The following is an 11,782-nucleotide window of genomic DNA, read 5'->3' on the forward strand; positions in this document are numbered from 1 at the left end:
TCTTTTCCAAGGATTCTTCTCTTCTCATGAGGTGGCCAAAGTATTGGAGCCACAGCTTCAGGATCTGTCCTTCCAGTGAGCGCTCAGAGCTGATTTCCTTCAGAATGGATAGGTTTGATCTTCTTGCAGTCCATGGGACTCTCAAGAGTCTCCTCCAGCACCATAATTCAAAAGCATCAATTCTTCGACGATCAGCCTTCTTTATGGTCCAGCTCTCCCTTCCATACATCACTACTGGGAAAACCATAGCTTTAACTATACGGACCTTTGTTGGCAAGGTGATGTCTCTGCTTTTTAAGATGCTGTCCAGGTTTGTCATTGCTTTTCTCCCAAGAAGCAGGCGTCTTTTAATTTCGTGACTGCTGTCACCATCTGCAGTGATCATGGAACCCAAGAAAGTAAAATCTCTCACTGCCTCCATTTCTTCCCCTTCTATTTGCCAGGAGGTGATGGGACCAGTGGCCATGATCTTGGTTTTTTTATGTTGAGCTTCAGACCATATTTTGCGCTCTCCTCTTTCACCCTCATTGAAAGGTTCTTTAACTCCTCCTCACTTTCTGCCATCAAGGTTGTATTAGTGTTAGTATTATTAGTGTACCCCACCCATCTGACTGGGTTGTCCCAGCCACTCTGGAAAGCTTCCAACATATATAGAAACATAATAAAACATTACACATTAAAAGTCTTCCCTATACAGGGCTGCATGCTCATCCCCACTCTTCCCAGCTGCTCTTGTGATGAATGCCTGAATCTGGCTATGTGAGGTGGTAATCACAGGCATCATCCGCTTGCTCCATCTCAGTCAATTTGGCTGTGGCCAACAATTGAGAGGGTAGCTTGCATCCCAACACTATGCCAACCTTAGGAATCAGAAACCCAAGGCTTTCCTTGCACACAATAATGAGGAAGAGATTGAGCAGCTTTAATCAAAAGAACAATGACTAGAAGCAGCAATAAAAAGAGGCACGCAGGGCTCCATAGTTTTTATTAACACACACAAAACAAAAATCTCTGACACCTCCACAAAGACAGTACTAGAATGCACCTCGTATGATAGCAAGCTCTCGTTTGTTCATTTGTTCCTTCCTGCTGCAGCTGTGCTTAAGGAAGCCTTCTGCTTTTAAAGTTCATGGCACATTTTTATTTGAAATGGCTTATATGATCCCAAGGTAGAACAATTACTTTTTGGAGTCCAGTTTTCATGCCCGCCAGTATTTTCCTGTCTCTTTTGAAAGGGCCCTGTTGGCTTCTGCTGCTCTGGAAAGCGGCAGGGCTGTAAGTTTATTCTATTGTCAGGCAGGCAAGAAGTTTTGGCTAAGCAGATTCACACAAACCGATGTGGAAATGCAGAGAACTGAACTTCAGATTTGGAGAGAGAGAGAGAGAGAGAGAGAGAGAGAGAGAGAGAGAGAGAGAGAGAGAGAGAGAGAGAGAGAGAGAAACCGAAATGCCCATCCCTACCCAACAGAGGAAAAATTGCTCAGAGTCTCCACAAACCAGTTGACAGCCCTGTTGGTCAGACTTGGGTAGAATTATAGCTGCTAAATGAACAATTGCTTGTGCACACAATATTGTTAGCACTTTTTTAACAGATCAATTTTGTCCTTTCTTAGCCCCTTCTGTGGTTTTTCTCTGTTCTCAAGGCAGGATCAATCTTTCATAATTACACTCAACGGGTTCCACTCTTTCCCGATTCTATACAGTACTGTGTTTAGCCTAATGGATAATCCAGCTCAGACAGAAATGAACTTTTAACAAATAAATAAATAAAAATCAAACAAAAAATCCAACAGTCAATATCTGTGTCACATAGCAGGGAATAGGAACCATCTATCATTATTTAAGAGTCAAGCAGCACCATGAGCAAAGGAATAGGGTTTTCTTTTTAAAATCTACTCTTTGTGAGATACTGCAGGCATCTTTATCGCTTTGGCTTTTTATTTCCAAGCAGATTCTACTTCAAGAAACAGAAATTTGGTATTGCCATGAGAGGAGCTGAGGAAGGAGTTGTCGGTCTGTTCGAGTAAATAAAGTTTTCCCCCGAAAGGATCTTTTCTCCAACGACCCATAAGAAGCTGTCTTACTGGTCCATCTAGCTCAATAATGTCTACAGTGTAGACTTTACACCAGGGTGGGGAACCTCTAGTCCACAGGCCAAATTTGGCAGGCAAAGCAGGTAGAGACATGGCTAGATTGTGCAATCAGCTTGGAAAGAGCTGGGCAAGGGACATTGCTAGGTGGGTGGGACCTCCATCAATCATCTGCTGTCAGGTGATTGGCAGGCAGATTGCTTCATACCTCTCATTTAAATCAGAACCAGTGAAGGCGGTGAATGTCCTGTGTGAGTGTCTGGAGGCGGTTGTATGGCAGCTAATGGAGTGAAGTTGAATCCCAACAAGACAGAAATATTGTTTCCGAGGGACAGGGTGTGGGCAGGTGTGGAGGACTCCCTGGTCCTGAATGGGGCAACTGTGCCCCTGAAGGACCAGGTGCGCAGCCTGGGAGTCATTTTGGGCTCACAACTGTCCATGGAGGCACAGGTCAATTCTGTGTCCAGGGAACCTGTCTACCAGCTCCATCTGGTACGCAGGCTGAGACCCTACCTGCCTGCGCAATTTCTCACCAGATTGGTACATGCACTGGTGGCAGAGTGGTACATGCAGATGGGGCCAGATTGGAGGCAACATTTTATTGCAGGTATCGCTTCACCTGTAGCAACATATTCCTGAGAGTACCTACAGTATAATTACAGGCAACAACCTATTTTCTTGCTCTGCATAGCAGCGAGAAATATTGCAAGTGTATCTTATATGTATAGAGGGGAGGTAATCATACATACAGTGGTCCCTCGACTTACGAATTTAATGCGTTCCGAACGCACATTCGTAAGTAAAAAAAAAATCGGAAGTCGAATCCCATAGGAATGCATTGGCGAAAAAAATCGGAAGTCGGAAAAATCCTATGCGCACCGCATCCAAAATGGCGGATGGAGCTCCGTTTGTAACTCAAAATCTTCGTAAGTCGAGTCATTCGTAAGTCGAGGTACCACTATACTATGTCTGAACATTGTACTGTTGGGAATAAACATTTCTATGCCAAATTTTAAAAAATGTCCCTAGAACAAAGTATTAAAATGTTTGTGGAAGCCATGAAACATATAGTTAGAACTAAAGTATTCCAAAAAATCTTCAGTGTTGTGCTGGCTACAGTATCCCACAGGAGCTTTCTTCTTCTTTTGTTCACCACCCTCACCCTATAACATGCCCCTAACTAATGGGTGAGCCTAGGGCTCGCCGATCAGAAGGTCGGCGGTTCGAATCCCCGTGACGGAGTGAGCTCCCTTTGTTCGGTCCCAGCTCCTGCCAACCTAGCAGTTCAAAAGCACATCAAAGTGCAAGTAGATAAATAGGTACCGCTCCGGCAGGAAGGTAAACAGCGTTTCCGTGCGCTGCTCTGGTTTCGCCAGAAGCGGCTTTGTCATGCTGGCCACATGACCTGGAAAAATGGTCTGCAGACAAACGTTGGCTCCCTCAGACAGTAAAGCGAGATGAGTACTGCAACCCCACAGTTGTTCGCGACTGGACTTAACTGTCAGGGGTCCTTTACTTTTACCTTTTAACTTGCTGTTATTAGCTGCTCGGGTGCCTGGTGTGGGGGCGTGTCCTGCAGGCGGGGGCAGAGCGATCCACCCTTGGGGGCAGGACGAGCCTCTCCGATGCTTGGAGCCTTTACGCCGCCTCCCCCTCAGCTGTAGGACGGCTGAGGGAGAGGCAGTAGGCAGAAGCATGTGCCATGTTGCCGTTTCAGGCAGTGTGCAGCCTGCAGGCGCCTAAGGCACCACGACACTCCTAAAATGTTTCATGAGCCCAATTTTTGTAAAAAAAACCAACTCATTTTGTCACACACACCCCAGTGATGACTGTCGCTATCACTCTGACCTGCACATCACCCCTGGACGTTTCACGGTCTATTGATGATGTGCCAACGACAAAATAAATACCTTCAGACACTCACACACCTCAGACCAGGATAAGGTAAACAAAACAAGATGATTTATTGTGTTCATAAGCTTAATGGTTGCAGTACAAATCTTAGATGTTCCAAATTACAGATGGTTCCTATACCAGCCTATTACCTCTAAATATAAATTACCGGCCTATTACCGCTAAAGTCAACTAAATAAATATTTGTCAATAATCACACAGCTCTGTATCCTGTCTGCCTATAACCACTATCTATTATCCACCTCAATATTAAACCAGCTCTCTCTGCGAATAACCAACCAACTCAACAACCCAACTGACTCCTGGGGTGGGGTTTTTATACTCTCCCCTCCCCCTCCCCCTTGGGTTCTCAGAGTTCTACTAAGATTAATCCTCTACAACCTGGCTAACTTTTAAACTGATCGCTACAATGACACCCAGTGCGGACCACACACCCTGCACCCCCCCTTTCCTCTGCCACTGCTTACATCCTTCACTTTTGTCAAAGAAATGTCTGGCTTTGGGTCAAAATCTGAGGATTCAAGTCAACACAGGCTTTAGATATCAAATATACAGTGATATCACTGTCAGATTACATCTGTAAAGATTAGGAGAAAAATAACCTATTGAGATATAGTGATCGCATAAGAAATTGTCATGTGTTAGGCTTTCCCAAAATATATCACCCAGTGTTGAAATATGACTGTGAACGAAAGCAAGCTAAAGAGTACATGACAAAGTGGGCAGAAAGATATTGGATGTTTTATATTCCCATGGAAACTTGGGGAAATCTTTGGAGGAAGGCCCATAAATTCTCATTAAATGCAAACATAAGAGAAAACTGTTTTCAAGCTATGTATCAATGGTATCTAACTTCAGTTGGAATAGATAATAACTACTCCGGACTTTGCTGGAGATGTCAGAACCTAAGTGCAACAGTTTCTCCCCAAACTGCAGCTTCCAGTATGGAGTATTTAAAGGCACATTGCCTCCGACAGTAATGGTAAAAGATAGCCATTGTGGCTAGTACCCACTGATAGCTTTAACCTTCATGAATTTGCCTAATCTTCTTTTTAAAACTGGCCAAAAGATCAGTGATCTGACTATGCAAAGCTTCACAATATAAGGCAAAGAAATGCAAATACAGATCTGTGCTCTACTGATTCTATTCCAAAAAAAAAGGTTGTGAGCACCAAATTTGCCTGCTGAAGCATATGATTATCCTTTTTCTACTGAGTTAACTGGTATTTGCTTTGCCTCATTCAAGAAGAAACAAAAAGGCTGGTTTTCCGTTATTGAGAAGCCGAGGATTTAAAATTATACAGACTGTGAAGACAAAAATGATCTATAATTCCTCCTACAGGCTCCTGAAGTGACTGTATTCATTGATTTTGGGTTCATTGTTTACAGCAAGGGTGTCCTGCGCACACCCAGCCAAGGAAAGCAAGCGGCAGATTGTTAATTCTTTATTTGCAAAAAAGCACACACTTACAGCAGCTCCTAAGGTGCACTGGATGCACACGCGCACACACTTCTAGTGTCTGTTTAGCTGTATTCCAGGTTCCAGGCCCAGTGGAGCAGCTGAAGCAACAGTGAGACCACACACGCACCGGGCTTATGTACCCTCGTCTGACGAAGAGTGAAAATGCAACCTGCACAGAAGTCATCACTGCACTTCCCTCTTCAAGCCCCTCCTGGTCCTCTTCCTCTGTTTCCAGCCTGCACCCTCCACCTCCTCTCATGAAATTCTACTCAATATTGATCCAGAGCAGAACTCCAATACAGTGGTGCCTCGCTAGATGAATTTAATTCGTTCCACGGGTCTTTTCTTATAACGAAAAATTCGTCTAGCGAATCCCATAGGGATGCATTGAATTTTTTTGATATTATTTTTTTTTTGCCCATAGGAACGCATTAATTGAATTTCAATGCATTCCTATGGGAAACCGCGATTCGCTAGACGAATTTTTCGTAAAACGAATTCGTCTAGCGAGGCAACCTCCGCTCGAAAAATCCTTTCGTTAAGGGGAAATTTCGTTAAGCAGGGCATTTGTTAAGCGAGGCAGCACTGTATAAAGTTAGCAGAGTAAAAACTTAAACATGTTGCAGGATTCCCCCCCCCAAAAAAATACACCAGAGGCAATTAATATTTCATCCAGCAGAGCTTTGCTGCTACTGAAGCCAAATGAGCATAATGGTTACCAATCCAATGCATTCAGAATTGGCACTGGCCATAAGAAATCCAGTTGCAGCAGACTTCACTTAAACTTATAATGAGTCTAAACTTTAGCGCTATAGCATACTATGTACAGGACACCACACCAGAAGGAAAATAGATAAAGTGAAACCCAGGCTCCTTCTGGCCTTACATTTATAGTCGGCGTGATCTTGACAGAAGAGGTGAGAGAACTAGTTCAAACCAGCTATACTCAGCTTCTCTGAAGGTATAACCCAAACACCATGAACCTTCTGCTTGTTTCTTTCACACAGAGATGCTTCCAGGACCCTCTTGAATTAAGTAGAATAGGAAAGATCTCTACACATCAGATCAATACTTTCTGCACCAAGAAATGCAAACTGACACCTCCACCTCTGACTGCTTGGGCCCTCTCCCCCTGCCCTGGCTCCCACCTCGCCAGTGGCACCAAACTTCTCAAATCACTAGCCGCCTCTCCTGGGGCTGCCTCTGCCCCCTCCCAGCCGCCTACATCTCACACACACATCCCTGCCAGTCCCTGACATCACCCCCGATACCTCGAAAAGAATCCTGGTGACGGAAGTACAGGATCTGCCTCACCTCATATGCTACCTCCTCCTGCCCCTCCTGTACAGCACAGTGGTAATGGTGTCCCAGGATCTCCGGTGAAAGTAATGGCCTGTGGGACACTGGGTGGACCTTCGTGGAGAGCAGCAGACCTAGGCAGAACACGACCAGGTTGATCTGTTCATCCACCTCAAAGGGACTGGTACACTTTGGGTCCACTGCTTGCACTGCCCCTTCCAATTCAGATCATGGAACGAGAGCCACACATGGTCCCCCACTTGGATCATGGTCCCTGCTTACCGGGGGGGGGGGGCTGTCCTCTTGTATGCCACTTTGACATAGTTGATGTCAGGAGTCGAGGTTCCCGGCTTGATAACACAGTAAGCGTAGGTCATTAAAAAGGAGGATTTATTGCAAAAAAACCAAAAACATAGCTTCGGACGGCTCTAACAAAGCCGCCGGCATTATCACTCAAGATGAGTCTTCTGAAGACTCCTTCTGGTTCCTACAGAAGATATTGAACTTTCGCCCCTTACGTCTCTTGTATTCCTTCCTGTCTAGCAGCCCTCCCGTTCACCGACTCTTTGGACTTATTGGATCAGCTCCAACCTCTTCCTGTTCCGAAAGACTGTCTCTTTGTCTGTTCACACCTGTTTGATCTTCTTGAGAGCTTTGGCCCACTCTCAGTTGTTCCCTTGGCAACCGGCAATCCAAAGTCAGGGGGAGTCAACGCTGGCAGCTCTGGCCTCTGCTCAGCCTGTGTCAAGTCTAAACCTCTCTGTTCCTGTATTCTGCAGCTGGCGGTAAAGTTCCATTTGGAGAGGACTCATTCCTGACAGTTCAGCTCCTCCCACAGCAGCTGTTGCACCACTTCAGCACCTCTACAAAGTCCACCACAGCCAGCACCACCAATAACGGAGCTGGTGTCTGGAAGATGCGACTAGGATCACGGCTGCATGGATGTTATGGGCCCAGAGAGGGAAAGAACATAAAGTCCCTACCAGAGAAGAATGGCAAATGAAGTTGATGGACTATGCCGAAATGGCTAAAATGGCCGGAAGAATCAGAAATCTTTCTGCTGAACAAGTTTACTGGAACAACAGCCTCCTTGGTGGCCAAATTTCTTTTTCTGGCCCTTAAGCATCATAAAGTCAAAATTGACAGCTTTGACATGGGTCTAAATGTATAGCCTACTTCTTATTGTCGGTCTAAGTTTTAAGTTCCTTTAGATGTTTAGATGTTTTAATTTTTGTAGGGATAAATGTTTATTTCTGACTGACGGTCGAATAAAATCTGATTGATTGAGAATCAGAAATCAGGAAGACCAAAATTTTAATAAGGAATCGAGGAAATTTATCATTTATCTTACAGACCATTGTAAACAGTTAAACTTGTTAGTAGGATTGGAATATCACTTGTAGTTTAAGAGTGAACTCTGGACACACACAAAAGATTTGGATAGCATGTTGTTGTATGCACACTCTGTCAGAGGGAGGGAGGATATCCAGTTGTCCTGCTAGTCACTGACATAGCAGTTTGGGCTGAGTGAGGAGATATTGAATGAGTGGCCCAGACTGGCTGTCCAGCACTCTAGCAGACTTAATTCAGTTTTCTGTGCTGATTGATTGATTGATTGATTGATGGGTGGGTGGGTGGGTGGAGATCCACCGCCTGGCTTGAAGGTCAGGTCCCACCAAGCCTGGAACAACACCCTCCCTCCCTCACACATGCTTTCTACCAGCCAGGGGAACCTTGCATGCACCCTGCCAGTCCTTGACAAGAAAAATCAATTGGGTTATTATGAAAGGCTGCACAGCATGTGAATGCACTATAATAAAGGCCACACAGCATGGCCCTTGGATTAGTGATGCCTTCAAATTGTGTGTGTGTGTATGTGTGTGTGTGTGTGTGTGTGTGTGTGTGTGTGTTGTATCTAGAGGAGGAAGGTGCAGTCCCTAGTATTGCAATGTTGGCTTGCCTAAGCAATCCTACTCCTTAACATTTTGGCTCCTGTCATGCCGGGCTGTGAAAGGCTAAGGATGACTCAGTGATTTATGACCTCACTGCTGCTGTGCACCGAGGGCTCTTTCACAAAGGCACACTGGTCATCCGACGGCTCATCGCTCAAACATCGCTTCATGACTTGTAAGCAAATGTGTGAATTCAATTACATGTTGCATCGGAGGCGATATGGCAACTTTGTCCAGGTGTTTTGATTTCTGGTAGCGGTTTCACACATGGCAAACCATCGCAGAGGACTTGTCCAGACAATTCCTTTCCTTTCTGTTATTTTGGGAATGCAAGCCAACTTGATTTATCATGGGTGTTGAAGAAACAGACTCAGAGAACAAGCTTAGGCATTTTTACTTGGAAGTATTCCCCGCTGTGTTCAATGAGCAGAGCAGGCCCACACACTTGAGTGCCCCGCATGCCCTACCGTCTCTGCTGGCAGCAGAGAAGCAGCAGCACCAATTTTGGACAAGCTCATGTCTATTCTGGGTGAGATCTTGCCCGAAATCAGGACAATGGCAGGTGGTGGCAGGAGCAGATAGGTTGTTGTGGGAACAGCAGTAGCATCAGGACAAGGCAGCCATTCCCATTTACATAAAGCAGTGAAATGGAATGTACCATTCCATGGAATGCTGAACTACACACTCCCATCATCCAGGGGTGGAGGAAGCCTCTCTGGCACCCGGGGCGGGGCGCACACGCTTGGCACCCATACAGACTGTGCATGCGTGCCCCCCCTTCGTACACCCCTGCCGTCATCCCTGACCATTAGCCCCCCCTGGTTTTAGCTGATGGGTGTTGAAGCTCCAGGTTCCCTATCTTGTCCCCTTGTTGTTCCAGGAGTTTGCTTTGCTCTGGGTTATTTCTCCTATATTCTGGTTCAAAATTAATTCTATATTTTGAAGATGTAAAACAACAAATCCAGATTGCTCTGAGTTACAATACACACAGACCCAAACCAGATGCGGGGGACCTATGGCCCAGCCCTTCAGATGCCATTGAACTCCAACTCCTATCAGCCTCCAGGTAGAATAGCAAATAGCTAGTGAGGGTCTTCTTGGTATTGCTGCCCACGCTGTGGAATGCTCTGCAATCAGGTGTCAAGGAGATAAGTAACTATACAACCCCTTTAGAAGACATCTGAAGGCAGCCCTGTATCGGAGGTTTTTTAAATGTTTAATATTTTATTATGTTTTCGGAATGAAAATGGCTCAGAGTGGCTGGGACAATCCAGCCAGATGGGTGGGGTACAAATAAAAAAATAATTTTTAACAATGGATTACTCAGGAGTGGCCAACTCCCAAGATACTGCGGTAAAAACTGGCAGTGATCTAACCCCTTCTTTGGGGTTCAGGTCAATGTTGTTGAGCTTTTCTTTTAGGAAGGAAGCCCTGTTTTGGGGGGGGGTGCAGGCCAACACTGTTGAACTTTTATTAGGGGAGCCAATGTTGTTGAGCTTGTTTGGGGAGAGCCAGTGATCTACCAGTGATCTACCACAGACATCAAGTGATCTACTGGTAGATCACAATCTACCTGTTGGAAGTGCCTGGTTTAGTTCATGTAAAATATGCAGGGATGTATGGTATGCAAAATGAACCACCGAAAGAGAAGGGAGTTCATTGATTTAAGGTTGTTTAAATGAATATTTTGAAATGTAAATTAGAAAATTTAATAAAAGTTATATATCTATTATTATTATTATTATTATTATTATTATTATTATTATTATTGGAGTTGGAGTCCAACAACATCTGGAGGTCCAGATGTTCCCCATCACTGATCTACGTTGCAAAGCACTGACCTATCTTTTTTTAAAAAAGCATAGAAATGTTTTAAATATATATAGAGAGAGATAAAGTTTTATTTGCATCAGCACCCAGTTCTCAATGCTCACACATGTTCAAGTGATTCCTAATTTACTGAAGATGGAGATGGAGGGGAAGTTGGGGGGGGATACATTCCCACATAAGTGGTACCTCTGGTTGTGCACGGGATCTGTTCCAGAGCTCCGGTCGGATCCCGAGGTGTGCATATCCAGAGGTGCAGCTTCTGCCATGCACGTGGCGCATGGAGCACTTCTGTGCATGCGCGCCTGGCGAAACCCAGAAAAATACTTCCAGGTTTGTCACGCACGTATCCCGAAGGATACGTAACTGGAGGTGAACGTAGATACCATTGTACTGAGAAGTAGACACTAGCCCTTCTATTATATTTCCTGCCTTCCACCGGAGGCAAGCAAGACAGAATGAAGGGGGAAATTGTTCCAAGGGGAAATAAAACTCAGACAATTATTATTACTGACTTTTACCACTGAATCATTAAAGTTCCATCAGGCACACTGAGCAGAGTTGGATCACAGGACGCTTTTAAAAATATAATCCAATTCAGGAGGGAATCCAAGATGAATAACTTACTGCTTCTAATATAATGGCAAAATGCCATTCTTCAGCAATCTCTGTCCCAGGGATCAAGCAATGAAGAAATAAAATGGAATGGGTGTGATAGACATCGACTGATGGACCACAGAGATAGTCAGTGCTTAATTATCTTAATAATGATGGCATTTTTAAAAAATGAGGCTGTAATTGTTGGTGCTGATGATGGCTCAGAGCAGGCTGAGCCAGCTTCCATCCATCTTGTTATAGTTCCATGAGGGATGCTGGATTATAAAGTGCTAGCTCATGGCTGAGAAAGGATTAGTGAGTGTTCATAAAATGTACTTTTATTAAAAGGGAAATCTAATTTTGTGAGCAGAAAAATTACAGCTCATAAAAAACCAAATTCCTTGGTACATGAGAACACTAAAAAAAAAAATCAAAGAAAAGAATGCACAATGTATTAGAAGCATAAATTCCTGTTACCTTAAAGAATACCTGCTGAAACTGTTATACAAAATTGATTTGACTGCTTTTATATATAAAATTATTTTATATATAAAATAATATATATAACCCAGGTGGCGCTGTGGGTTAAACCGAAGAGCCTAGGGCTTGCTGATCAGAAGGTCGGCGGTTCGAATCCCTGC

Source organism: Zootoca vivipara, chromosome Z1 (genome assembly GCF_965207765.1).
Source record: "Zootoca vivipara chromosome Z1, rZooViv2.hap1.1, whole genome shotgun sequence".
NCBI lineage: Eukaryota > Metazoa > Chordata > Lepidosauria > Squamata > Lacertidae > Zootoca > Zootoca vivipara.